The sequence below is a fragment of the Pipra filicauda genome, unplaced genomic scaffold (genome assembly GCF_003945595.2).
Source record: "Pipra filicauda isolate LSUMZ 115617 unplaced genomic scaffold, ASM394559v2 scaffold65_size3143899_pilon, whole genome shotgun sequence".
Taxonomy (NCBI): Eukaryota; Metazoa; Chordata; class Aves; order Passeriformes; family Pipridae; genus Pipra; species Pipra filicauda.
Window position 1 is genome coordinate 816,164 of NW_024104820.1, and position 15,047 is coordinate 831,210.

A 15,047-nucleotide genomic window follows, 5' to 3' on the forward strand; every position below is an offset into this window, starting at 1 on the left:
AACACTTCAATATAATGACTCCCTTGGCAATCCCTATCTCACAAGAGTGTTATCAGTGGTTATAAAGTTAGGTTTTCCTAGACAACATCGCAAACAGAAAGCATTATTAAAATGACAAGCAAATAACTAAAGAATGATGTTCAACTTTGAAAAAGATTCTTCCCAGTTAGGGGGTTTTTTATTTTGGAGGATTTGCTTTTTTTTTTCCCTGCATTCATTTCCTGCAGTATTTTGTTATGAGACAAGGTGATGCCATTGTACAACAAACAACTTTCTTGCTGTCATTTAATAAGACTAGACAAGGAAATAAGGCCACTGTTATGGTTAGCTATATTTAAGAGGTAATTTTTTGTTCTCAAAGAATTGAAAGATGAAAAGACATGCCAAGTACTACCCTACTTCAACTGAGGTAAACAGGTGCATTTAGAAGAATGGAACAGTGGAATTATTTTTACAGTAGGAGAGGATGTTACAAGAAGATGTAAACAATGTTAACAACACGCTTGGGTGAAGACACTTCTCCATATAGTTATTCTGAGCACAATATATAATGTCTTTGAGAAAAGTTTTTGAGAAAATGTTCATTTTTTTGTTATACTTGCACTGATCCACATTCCACCATTTGCAATATTACCAAAAAAAGTACCCCAATGCTAACAGGTGTAAATTATCACACACTCTATAGCAACTGACTTCTCCAAAAACCTACAGCAGAAATGAAGAAAGATGTCCAAACAAGAAATGTGTTCCAAAGAAATAGAGATCTCCTTCTCAATGCATGAGGCCCCCAGTATAGGCAGGACATGGACCTGCTGGAGTAGGTCCAGAAGAGGGTCACAAAGATGATCGCAGGACTGGAGCAGCTCTCTTATGAAGACAGGCTGAGAGAATTGGGGTTGTTCAGCCTGGAGACGAGAAGTCTATGGGAAAACCTTATAGCAGACTTTCAATACTTAAAGAGGGCTTGTAAAAAAGATAGAAAGAGATCTTTTATTAAAGCCTGTAGTGACAGAACAAGGGGCAATGGTTTTAAATTGAAAGAGAATAGATTTATATTGGACATAAGGAAGAAATATTTTTTCAGTGATGCTGGTGCGTCACTAGAACAGGTTACCAAAAGAAGTTGTGAATGCCCCATTGGAAGTGTTCAAGGTCCAGTTGGATGGGGCTTTTTGCAACCTTGTATTCAGTGCAAGATGCCCCTGCCCATGTCAGTGGGGCTGGACTGGATAATCTTTAAAGGTCCCTTCCAACCCAAAACATTCCATGAATAAAGGCCACTGCAAAAAGTGTTTTCTTGATGAAGAGTGAATGAATCAGTGCCATGCTGGGAGCTGAGTGCTCTTTCTCCATCTCTGTGGTGTTCTGTCTCCGTGAATGTCTGAAAGAACCAGGAAAATCTTACTAAGCAAGAAGAAATGATGACGTGACATTCCAGGTATGAATAGAACATATTTTTTTTAGACTCCCCTACTTTTTTCTGAAGTTTGAAGAACTTCATTAGCAACTTCTGTGTCCATTTCAAATCCAACTGCACTTAGAGCTAGTAAGGATTAACAAACTTTTATCCTAGATTTTATCTTGTATCTAAGTGGTTTCCAATTTAAGGCTCCAAAGATTAAATGAATAAAAATGTATCCCAGGTGCACTCATTTACAGTCCTTAAATGTTTTCTTACAAACCACCGAATTATGGTGGTGACTAACATTGCTGGGGTTAATTTCTTTTTCCTAGGCATTAACAAACTACCAAAGATAGAATGCAACATGTAAGGACTTGGAATGGCTCTTTCAAACATGTGAGGCACTCTTGAGATGACTCTGCCTTAAAAAACATTACATTGAACCCTGAGCACTGTTTATTTAACATTTCCTACTGATGCACGGTGAGTCCAAACAATATTATCAGAAAGCAGCTTTATCAGGAACGAGATAGGCTCCAGGCAAACCTGTTTGTGAACTTCCTTTGAGGCATATATCACGAGATGTCAGCTGCAGCAGCAACTATTATTGCTGTGCTGTTGATTTAGAACTCTGGAAACTGGCATTTCGGCGCACCACCCGCTTTACTGATTGCATTTTGTAGCATGGTGATAATTCCCTGTTTCCATTAAAACATTGGAGCAGATTTGATTAGCTATGCTGTTTATGCCATCTGTCAACACGGCTATTTTATAACAACTTCATTTTCAAGTGATGACCGAACTCAGCTCCTAGGAAAGCAAAATAAAGATGTTCTAGGAAATGAGAATAGGGACATTCATGAAATGTAAGGAGTTTCAGGATTTGTGTGGAACGCTGGAGTACTGGTTCAGGGAGGAAAGAGAAAATTAATGTGTCTGCATGTGTAGCAAAGACAATTTGGCATAACTGATGCAGCTGAGTCCGAATAACAAGAAAGCTGTCAAAAGCCTTTCAGTGAACTGTATGTAGCCAGAAAGGAGTTGGAGATGCCATCCTATCTACCAAATGCCATATACTGGTATTTGGTAGAGAATATTATAAAGATGTGTTCATGCAGTATGTGATGGCTGCTTCTCTTTGAAGAGAGTTCAATAAGAATTAATAATAATGAATCAGATAACCTGTATACAGAAAATTCATCAAGGTTTATCATGTAGGGCTAATAACAGAAAATTATTGAGAAGGAAAGTGACAAAGTCTATACGGAAAAATCTTTTCACTAGGATGAGCTGGTATAATACAATCAAGAGCATTAAAATGCACAACATTTGTCCTTTAAACCTACCATTCCCTATTGGTTTTGGCTCTGTAGGAGCATGTAAAGAATGGATTCCTGGGACTGCAGGGCATTCCAGAAATCTAAAATGATTTTGTAAATACCATGTAATGATTTAGCTCAGTTAAAATGCTTATTGACTCAGCAAAATAAAAGGTTAATCTGGAAAATTAAAAAGGCTTTCCTGCCTTTAACCATTAAAGAAGGACCATCACATTATGAAAAGATTAAAGCACTTGCTAGAATGTTTGCATTACTAGAAGAATTAGAACATTTTAAAGTGGAATTTCTTTTCAAGTTGAAATAGGAAGCAAAATATAAATAAATAAATAAATGATATATTGTGTCTGTCCAACTGAAAAATAACCCTAATCATAAAGTGATTTTTGGAGGAAAAAAGACTTATCTTTGTGCTTGGTCTGGTTTTCCCTCTCTTTACCACAGAACAGGCTCCAATATTTTTCTTTCATCCTTCAAATATTACTTTCTTGTCACACTGTGCTGTTTGGGCAAAGACTGAATTTTCATGCCTTTGTTATTTTCTACTTTCAGATGGAGAACTTTATCACAGCTTGAAATGCTTATGAGGTTCTGGTGAAGTGTCACTGTGAGTGACTGTAGTATGCATTTGTAAGGTATTTGAATGGTAGTTGTGCTTATCACCTAGTTTAATACACGAAATCATACATCTGAATTCAAGAATAAGTGTGTTCTCTGTATTTATCCCTTACTTAAACATTGCTTAATGAAACTGTACTTTAGAATAGGATGACAATTTGATTAGTCAGAAGATTTGCTCCCACTTTGCTGTTGTAGAGTAAGAATATCTAAGATGACTAGCTTAATAAAAGGATTTTAAACATATGGCACTACAAACAGCTTGTACTATTTTAATGTTTATGACAAATTTGAATATAACTACTAAGGCATAGTTAATAGTCAATGCAGCACTGAATTCCATCATTGTCTTAAGATTATGTACTTCTCAAAACTTAAAACATTCAGGTGATGATTAGGAGGATCAGAGTGGCATAAAGTCCAGCAGTCGATCTTCAACCTGACAAGGGTTCCACAATTTTATGGGATGGAAAGTTTGGAAAAATATAGCTACATGTTCTGTAATGTACTCCTGCAATATCATATAAACATAGAAGTGAACGATGTTAAAACCAGAGCTGTTATTTTACAGAAAAAGACTGAACATGAGTAAGCCTCAATATTTGTAACTCTGACACAACATTTGAATAGGCAGTAGGAAATAAGGACACCCATAGGGAATTCTTTCTGTTGAAAGAGGCTAAGAATAAAAGTGGGATAAAAGAAGTAAGTAGTTTTATTTCCAATTCAACTAGAAAGAAAAGAAAATAATATGGTTAAAGGAAGACTTGGCAAAGTTCTGATTAAAGAAGAATAGAAGGATATTTTCTATAAATTTAATGTGAGTTACAACAATAAAGGAAACATGCTGAAAAGCAGATAAAGAATAAAAAATAAGCTTTTGCTAAAGGCTCTGCTTTGAATAGCTAGAAGAAAAAAGAAAGTGTAAGAGGAACACCTTAGAGACAAATTTATGAGATTATGGTACCAGAATTTCCAAGAGAATTATCAGAAAATAATATCAAATGCATTCTCTGGAAAGGAAACACACTGAGATTAGTCTCCGATACTAGATTACATTCACTATTGCCTTTGACTTTCTGCATTTGTACCTGCATCAGGTGGGTATAAAGGGCTAATAGCAACAGAAGTTAGCAGGGAATTCTGATCCATTGGCATTGCTATCTGTTTTGCACACTAGTAGTTTCTCAGGGTTCAAGGCAGAGCTCTAAAGTACTACTGGGTGTACTTATGCTTTGGTTAGTGATTGTAACTAGCACAATTAATCCCCCCTTTCTTACATTTACAAGGTTGACTGAATTCTTTTCTATCTTTGAATATTCAGCTGATACTGACAAACTCAGAAGTATAGTTAGTGTCACATAGCCATTGATTTTGTCTTGTTTTTAAAATAAAAATATGAAGGTCATCTTTGGAGAAAGCATTTCCTTTTCCGCTTTAGAGATAAGGAAACAGAACATCAGAGATATGAAGAAATCAGCTGAGATAACACAGAATTTGTAACAGAACCTAGAGTTAAGCCCAGATTTTCTGAAAACCAGATGAGCATACACTAATTCACAGGTCCTATGTTTTCCATAGTACTCCCAGACATATGAATTATAGAACTGGGAATGACAGTTAAAAACACCAAGCCTCAGGTGGTGTGCACCAAGGTACAGATCTTGTTCACACATTGGCCATGCTCCCCTTTTTATTCATATACTTTCACTGGGATTTTGCTCCTTTATAAAAAAAACACACTGATAACATTAATTCTGCAGTAATGTGGCCTCACCTTGAATATTGTGTGCAGTTTTGGTCACTCAGTATAAGAAAGACACTAAGCTTTTAGAGAGTGTTTAAAGGAGGGCAACGAAGATGGTGAAGGGCCTTGAGGGGAAGCTGTATGAGGAATGACTGAGGTCTGTTCAGCCTGGAGAAGAGGAGACTGAGGGGAGACCTTGCTGCAGTTACAACTTCTTTGTGAGGGGATGAGGAGGGACAGGCACTGATCTCTTCTGTGTGGTGAATAGTAACAGAAACTGAGGGAATGGCCTGAAGTTGTGTCAGGGGAGGTTTAGGTTGAATATCAGAAAAAGGTTCTTCCCCCAGAGGGTGTTTGGTTGCTGGAACAGGCTCCCCAGGGAAGTGGTCAGAGCACCAAGCCTGATGGAGTTCAAATGTTTGGACAATACTCTCAGGCACATGGTGTGACTCTTGAGGGGGTCCTGTGCAGGGCCAGGAACTGGACTTGATGATCCTTGTGGGTGCCTTCCAACTTGGCATAATCTGTGATTCTGTTATTCTGTGAAGTAGAAGAGTCCTTGGGACAGGATAAAAGTGGCCTGGAAATGGTCTGAAATAGGGCTGTTCAAATTTCTGTTATGACACATGAACCCCCAGCAATCATACAATATATAACCTGCCTGATTCAGTACTAGTGGGCATCAGCATCTGAGCCTCTAGAAAGAGAAATTCAGCAATGTTTTAATTAGGCTAGGCTACTGCTCCTGTTATATCTCATTCAGAACTCTAAAAAGAGTAAGAATCTGAAGGAAGCAGGAGCAATGATAGAAAAAGGAGGCATACTATGCTACACTGACTCTAGAAAAGGCAAAGTTTATATGCGACAAAGCAGGAGAGCATTCTGCAAAACAACATACACAGTTTTGAAACTGAATATTCATTCTGCATTTGTGGAAAGGAAGGGTGAATTAGGGCTAAGAAAAAAACCTGTTGTAATGGATCAGTTAAGTCTTCAGATAGAGAGCAAAGAAGGGAAGAACATGAATCATCCTGTAACTGGTCATGTTCAAAGAAACTTAAAGTTCAGAAAGTTTTTATTTCCCAGACTAGCATCCTAATTGCATCTCATTTTTTTATCTAAAAGTGAGTAAGATTCTGAAGTCAACATTGAGCAGGAACAGTCAGCAAAACCAAAGAATTACAGAACTGTTGGGGTTTCTCAATTTCTTAATTAATTGTACATATTAATATCAGTTCTGATATCCAGTGGAAAATGTGGTTTTGTCAATGTTTTATAATAATGCAGATATTGGAAGAGTTAATAGACCTAAATGTAGGGAGAACTAAAAACATAGTGATGCATAAAAGACCTGGATATTTAAGGAAGAACACAGATAAAACTTTACTTATTTCCCTGAAACTGGGAATATCTCTACATGGAGGTGTTACAGAGTCCTCACTCTTTAGATGACTGGAAAGATTGAGAATATATGTATGCTATAAAGAATCTTCAGACTACATTGAGAAATTTGAACAATTGAACAATTTGCCTTAACAAGTTTTAATTTCAGATAATCCAAACTTTATGAAGAGACATAAATAAACTTTTTTGGCAACATTATATAGGAATGTCTGTAGCTACATGTAAAATTTAAAATATGCTAACAAAAAGTAACTTTTCATATATGGCCCTTCCTTAAAGAGTGATAGCTAGGAGGCTATGAAGCAAATATGATTTCAGCGATGCTCAAGTTATATTGAGGAGTACAACCATAAGAGGTTAGCACTTCTGGAAAGCAGTTAAGACTATTGTGATCATTCTGTCTACAGTAGTACAACAAACATGGCTAGAAATGTTCCTTGGCACTGAAGGCTGTTGGCACAGAATGGCCTATGTCTGAACAAGCAAACTCTCTCAACCTTGAAAAGAAGGAGGCTGCATGTAAATTGCCAGCTGGGAGTAATCCTTGGAACAGTCAAACTCCTGCAACATTCCTGGGAACTGTTGTGGACAGTGCTCCTGGCCGTGGACTGAAATCGCATCAGGAAACATCATAACTCTTTTAATGGCACAGAAAATAGTTTTAAAATTCCCAGGAAACTTCCCAGGTTGTGTTTAATTTGCAATACTATGTAAAAAAATATGTGGTATGGGAAGATGAACTATATCTGTACTAGTGACTGGGGCTGCCATTCTGCATTATATTTCAATGAAACAGAAAAATCAGAGAAAAAGAAAATTAGATTAAGTGCAAAAAATTTACATTAAAAAAATCTCGATTGCTTCAATTAAAAACCCCCTTGACTTATTTTATTTATTTATCATTTATTTTTTATTTATTTCCCTTGTAATGAGAACAAAGGAAATTAAGACAGCACCAAAAAATTGGTGGAAGATGGATTTCTCCATGGTGATGCAGTGGGTTGGATGCTTATATGAAGGGGAAAAAAATAATACTTCCAAAAAAGTGGATTAACATTCATCCTATAAAGTATCCTAGAGTCAGGTGTGATAGTTTGGGCTGTTTCCACATTTGCGTCCTGAATTTTGACATTTCCTGAAATGTTTTGTTCTGTTTCTGTTTCACCTTTTTTTTTTTTTTTTTAAAACACTTGGAATAAGGAAAGAAAGTTGCAGTTGAGGAAATTATTATCTACACCAACAATTTAAGTTACAATGGTTAGGTGGTATCTGGCTTCTGTAATATAGTCTCATAAGTTTTCAAATATTTAATAAAAGATACAGAGTAAGTAATTTCTCGGAACATAACATTTTCTGACAGTTCAGGAAGGAGTTGGGAACTACAAATTAAATTAATCTCAGACACGAAAGGGAAGAAATCTGATACCTTGTTCTTCACTAAATTAATGTTCTACTAAGAGGGCCTATTGGAAAAAATGCACTTACTGCACAGTTATTATTTTTGCTGATCCATTAATGAACCTTTTTCTGTGCCTGAACTTATCTGACAAATTCTCCTGAAGTCATTAAGCTTGGGTTGGTCAAATTTGAGCATTTTCTAATGCATCATTTTTGGGAAGGAAAAGAATTCCCAAGTTGTTCACCTGTTGTAAGCAGTACGGTTGATTTATTTCAGTCCACTGGAAGAGAAGGTAAGACAAACTGCAAAATAGCAGCAACACTGCTCTATGTACAGTAATACATAAAAATATTGCAAAATGAGAAAATGAGAAACTATAGATAACAGAACTAACCTATTATAGTACTAACCTATCTTTTTTGATTCAGAATTCAGTTAGGACTAGAAAAATGAATTTGTTTAATCAGAAGCAGCTTACCTAGATATTTGGCGCAAAAACTGAGAGAACTGCTGTTGTATGGCCTAGCTGCTCTCTTGAGAAACTTTTCTCTTTTTTTCTCCCTTAATTTCATATTAGATCTCTGATGGGTTTTTCTCTCCAAAGTAAAAACTTCTTATATCCTGCCATATTTGGTTTGAGTAGTGACCATGAACTATGTTACAATCTACTGTTTTAATTAGTGAGAGTCAGCTCACTTATAACTCTTCCAGTAGCATGGGAATAGTAGTTAGTGTAGAATAGTATAAAGAAATATACATGATAATCAACAGAGAGAAAGCTGGATAAAAAGATCAGTAGTTTAGCAAGTAAAGGTAATTCTTGCAAATTAGTGTTATTTAGGTTAAGGAAAATTAGCAAATTTCAGAGGTGTGAAAAAGAGATAAGTTGGGACTTTACACCCACAAGAAATGGAAGAAATGGCCTGAGTGTTAGGAATATAATCTGAGCAGGGTTAAAATTATGCTGTAGACAAGATGATAAGTTATTATCTCATTGTTTTTTGTTATAATACATTATAGTGAGCAACCAAAGAGAAGTTTGAGACCCTGACTTCATTCCTCTGTCTTTGAACTTGCCCTCATAGAGTGGTGGTTTCTATCAGAAGATGTCAAAACTTTCTTGAAGCTCTTTCTCTCAATTCAGATAACGTAGATACAATTTTTGCCTTAGGTGGCAACTTCCCTCTCAGTGTTTTTTTAAGTAGTCTTTACTCATTTGTTTAAGTAACAATCCTATTTTTTCTATTCTCATTTGTGTTCTGTATTCACCTAATCATCACCTATCTATATTTCCCATTTCACATTACATGTATATGGAAATCGACATCCTAACAATTTTGCATTATTATTTATTTATTATAGTGCTTTTAAGTATAGTTCTTTTAATTTGTTATCAGCAAAGCCTGTTTTATTTGAAATGTGTCCCTTCCACTCTTTGGATTATATATTTAAAGCCTAATAGTTACATTAGACCACCACTTGAGACATTTATTTGGGAATCAGACAGGCTATAATGCCTAGTACAGGAACTCTGTCTTGAGACAGCCTATCACACGACACAGAATGATGACCAGAAGCCTTAGTCAAGTTTCTTAAAATGTCTAGGATATGTATAAATTGTATCCTAAGGCACATGTCTGTGGAACCATTTCATGGACGATTATTACTTTTCACTGATCAAATAGGAACATGTATGAATTCAAATTTAGCTATCAGTGTAAGAAATGAACAGATGAAAATGAAACCAAACACAAAAGAATTTAGGGCTGTGATGTAACTGAATGTAGTGTAGTTCTCTCAGAAAAAAAAAAAATTAATCCCAGAGGGAATGCTTCTCTAATAGAGCAGGGCAACACCCATTGTAATGGCTATCACACTCAGCATAAACAAACAATGTGGAATTAAGTCTGTACTCAACTCTGTTGCAAATTGAAAGATTTATGGCCAGCACAGAAGCTACAGTTCTAGATATAAATGGTTCATTAAAGACTGGGCTGGGCTTTGTCTTATTGTTCTAATGCAGCAAGTGAAGAATAAATAAACCACTACTAGTATGTAAAAGAATTGCAAAAGAAATTTCTACAGAAAAGAGTTCTACTACCTACCTATTTTTCTAGGGTTTTATCGCTGTGGTATCTTAGGTGCATCTGTGAATTTAAACATGGAAATTAAACACAGATACTCCAAAGAGGTCAATAACTAACCGATCCCAGTTCGGGGGTAGAAACTGGAATCTTTATTGAGTACGCGCTTCGCAATATAAGGGTCTTGGGGGCAGGACACATTAATGAGGAGGATGGGTTATGCTAACTAGGGGATGGATTATGCCAACCAGAGGATTACACAGTTTTCTGCTACAGTTACACGGTTGGTTAATATTTTCCCTTAGCTACAACCACATAGGGGGAAAAGAACAAAGGGGTTTCTACATGGTCTGATAACATCATCACAAAGTCTTTCCATATCTTGCTGCAGGAGACAGGCCAATCAACATAGTTAAATATCAATAGGTCTTGCAAGGAAGTTCCTCAGAGTAAGGAGTTTCTCCCAGCTCCTGCTGTCCATGGCCTGCTACATAATCCTTTTCTGCTGATATCCGAGTTTCGGATTGCTACATCACTCCAATCTTGTTTCCAAATTAATCAGGAAAAATAAGTTTTCTCCAAGGTATATATAGCTGGTGGATGTCTTCTTTCCCTCCTCTCAATGAGATTTAGGTGCTTAACTGTCCTCTGTATCTTTGATAACTACTTTCTGCATTTAAAACAAAACACTTTAGGAATGTGATATATTTGACAGACCTATATGAAACAGACTTTGCATTAAGGTCATAGAAAAGTCCAGACAGTGGTCTATTCATATTAACTGTGATGTCTATATCTTGTCCAAGTTGTGTTGCAAAATTGCACACCACAGAAACCTTCAGAGTGGATAATGAACAGAATTTCTAAGCTGCAGAAGAAACAGCAACATCTTCAGCAAAGGATGTTGCTATGAACATCTAGCTAGTGAAACCAACCTCAAATTTTGAAAAGCAAATGATATGGTAAGAAATAGCAATATACAACATGAGTAGTGTGAGTGATGTGGTTTGAATAAATCACTGTGTTTACATCTAGATTAAGAATCTTCAAAATGCTTCCCTGTCTTCAGGTCCAGGATTTAAAAGAAAATATTTTAATAGAAATATTAGGATTTCAGAGTAATGAGAATTGCAGCAATCTTCTGCTTATTTTCTAGAAATAACTTAGAGTTCTATAACCCAGCCTTGAACTTCTTAAAAATCTGCATCAGTTATGAGCATAACTGTAGTACTTATGTTGTTCTGAGTTATTCAGGGAAACAAAGCAAGGTATACATATGTAAAAGTAGTGACTAATGCTGCAGCTGTAAGAAAACTGGCTAGTTTCTGTATGAAAGCAGGATTCAAATTCAATCGGGTAGATATCAATCTGTTAATGTTAGGGTAAAAGTTTTAGGGAGCTGCTGAAAACATCAGTGAGTACACAGGAGAAGAATGTGTGGAGAAAAGAAACTTAAGGAATGAAGCCCATGAGTAAAAGTTCTAGTAGTGCAGGAAAAAGCTCAGGTGTTTGCCTTGAAAAAGTATTCCACATATTGCTCAGGCAATTTGAGTCATCTGTTTTGAACCATGCAAGGGGATGATTCTACTCTAGTGGGTCCTGCCCCATATCTGGTGAATTGACTGGTCTTGCTCTGACTTGTGCTAAGCCCCCAAGAGCTACTTCATATTCACTTGGGTTCTGTTCAGAGACTGAGCTTTTTAGGCTTATTTGTATTAAACATAGGAATTATTCCAGACAGTCTGTGCTCAAGGGGAATTCCAGAAATTCCACAATAATTCCACAGACTCCAGCTACTAACAAATTACAAACTTACCAAAAATGTAGAAAGGTTATTAATCTGCTATTTATTCATGTATGAATCTCAGTGAACAGCAAATTCCTCTGGCTGCAAACTAACTTTCAATAAAAACATATTATGAGGTCAGGATTATGTACGTTCCTTAACAGTACTTTTCAATGTACTGTTATGTACAGTTTACATGTACATCTTTACTGTTATGCATTTTTAAGTGTACCTTCAGGCTCACTGAAGCTTACACTGTCTTCTAAACAGAACTGCCGTCACACTTGAGAATATCTATTACTATGTTCTTGTGAGGTATTTTTCATCAAACAATACCATCAATGCTTTGTTCATTAAACACTTTCGTGCCACTTTCTGTTCTTTCTTTACTCCCATCAGGCTTGCCATGCATACAAAATTCTCAATTATTGAATGCTAATTTCCTAACAGTTTCTTGCAGTCCATGAGTGTAAATTAGCTTGTCAAATTAAGAGCAAGCAGCTTGGAAAGCATTTGAAGAAGCTGGGTGTGGAGCAATTTTTTTGCTCAGTATTTATTATATCTTTCCTATCAGTAATGTATCAGGGGTGACAAATTTGCACATTCATTCTTGATACATTTGTTGCACTTGATTAAAAGAATCAATTGATGTTTCAACACAGCTTTTAAAACAGAAGAAAAATATGTTGCATTTTAATCAGAGCAACTCTGACAAATAGCCATAATTTCTGATTCTCGGGTTTGCAATATGATTGCTTCATAATCAGCAAAGAAACAACATACAGGTTAGAAAAAGAGTAGTGACATCACTTTTCATTTATCAGAGGGTAAATTTGACCTAATTCAACAATCCAACTGCTAAGACCCAGGTGTTAGGTGTAGCTGTGTTTCCATATAAAACCACTCCAGCATAAAGAACTGCAGTAGTGGAATACAGACAGGCAAAATCTGGGCATATTTCTTTTGCCTTTTTTTTTGAAGCACTGGTATAATCAGCAAATTCATGAAGTAAGACACACTGATAGAATGCAACATATTTAACAGAATACACTATATTTTAAACCTCTAGCCCTTCTTAAGCATTTAAAATGAGATTTGCCTTGTCATTTGTATATGAAACTATTACATTGATTGGATTATATATGCTCCCTCTGGTGGTTTACTTAATCCATACAAATGCCTCATTTTTTTTTTTAGTTTGTAATTCAATGGCTAAGATACTGTGGCCAATTTTGTAATAACAGCACACTACTGTCAGTTAGTGTTTGGATAAAAAAATGCTTGAGTATAAATCAGCAAGTCTTTCTGCCATCTTTTAGTTTGAAATAGCCCTAAAGCAATGGAACAAAGAAAATTAAAACCTCAAATGGTTAAAATGAGAAAGTATTTAAAAGTGAGCATTTTGAAAAAACCTAGTGGCCTTATGATGGAGTGATAACATCAGTGGACAAGGCAAGGTGTATGGATGTCACCTCTCTGGAATTCTGTAAGGCCTCTGACACAGTCCCCCACAACATCCTTCTTTCTAAATTGCAGAGAGATAGGTTTGATGGGTGGATGGTTTAGTGGATGAGGAATTGGTCAGATATAGAAAGCAGTGGTCAAAGGATCAATGTCCCAGTGGTTTCAATTGGTGCCGCTGAGGGGTTTGTACTGGGACCAGTGCTGTTTAATATCTTCATCAACAACATAGACAGGGGGATTGAGTTCACCCCCAGTAAGTCTGCAGATGACACCAAGCTGAGTGATGTGGTTTGCCTTTCCCTGCTTCTCTACTGGAATCTACAACCTTCATTGTGGTGTCAGCTATCAAATAAAAGCTAAGGAAAATGTAGATTCCAAACAGTAAGGTATGTGTGGAGAAGGATCCTGTGTTTCTTATTAGGATTTAATTATTTTCTTTTGTAAACCAGGAGGTTTATGTAGATAGAATGATAATGATATTTGTGTTTTTTTTTTGTAATTCTGTATAAAAGATGTTTTGCTTAGCTGATAAATATTTAGATTACATAAAACTGTTATTTATACTACAATATTTTAGTCAACACAGTTTTTATGAAAATAGGTCTTGTCAGCTGGGACATACAGAACAACAAACAAAAAACCTAACCCTTTTCCTCTTCCTAATATTAAAAATTTCCAGATGCAAACTCACATTTGAAAACTAACTAAACATGTCTCCAATTTCCTTCTAAAGGAAGGATAAACAAACAAGACATTTCAAACTTTCCCAGAAGTTCAGAAGACAAGTAATAGGTATTCATTTTTTATCTCAATTACTATAAGGGCTCTATGGAAAACTGTCACTTCATACTGTAACACGTTTTCTTAAGAACTGCAGCTGGGTAAAGATTCTCCCTTCCCTGCTTTCCAGCTAATCAGCAAGGAATGCAAAACAACTTGTTTCTTTATTATCTGCTTAGATGGGAGTAGTGATCATAATAATAAAAGCTTAGAAGTGTCAAGACTTAAATCACATTATTGCTACTATTCCCAGACACGTTTCTGATTTTTCACTTTGCTCAGAACATGTTCCATAAAACCCAGCCATAACCTTTCCATTTATATAGCTAGTGCTGTTGTTGGCACACAGAATTAAACACTGAAGTGAAATGTATCACGAATGGGATTCTTTCACATTTTTTTTAGCTCAGGATTGCTTTAAGAGTATAAGAAGCTTTGGGAGCTATGCATACACACATGGGCAAGATGATTGTTTCTAGAGTTCCTGGAGTGTCTTGGCTCATCACTACACACAGAAAGTCTTGGAATTTGTACAGTCTGTTTCAGAGCACCTCTCAAACAGGGGATTTATACTCTATGGGTCAATACCATAAACTGATATGATTTCAAACCAGATTATTCAATGCATATTCTGGAAAACAGAGACTTTTAAGGACAAGAGTGCATTTAAGCACTTAACATGAGCAAGATCTCTTTGTGAACTGGGACTCCCAAAGCCAAATCTCACTTCCCTTGCAGACCCAGGAAAGTCCCCAGAGGGGCTGCCTGGACAGCAGTGTCAGGAGTTAACCTTGACTCTCCAGGCAGCCAGTGCCTGAGGGTAGTGGAAGTGATCTGAGTTAGAGTCATGCAAGGAAGTTTCAGTGCTCAGGCTTACAGATCTGCACATCTAATGGGCAGGGGTGACTCGTTTTCAGAGGACCCATGTTCACCTACCTCCTATGCCTCTGAGGGTTCTCTGATCACTGAGAGACTTTTGTGTAAAGGGCTGTGTCAACCCTAACAAGTAAAGGAACTTCATGGGAC

General features: G+C 36.4%; 1 protein-coding gene across 1 annotated transcript in view; it reads right to left on the minus strand.

Moving 5' to 3' along the window:
* Positions 1 to 15,047, minus strand: part of PLXDC2 (plexin domain containing 2) — a 257,174-nt gene that overhangs the window by 29,599 nt on the left and 212,528 nt on the right. The gene's annotated exons all lie outside the window — the stretch shown is intronic.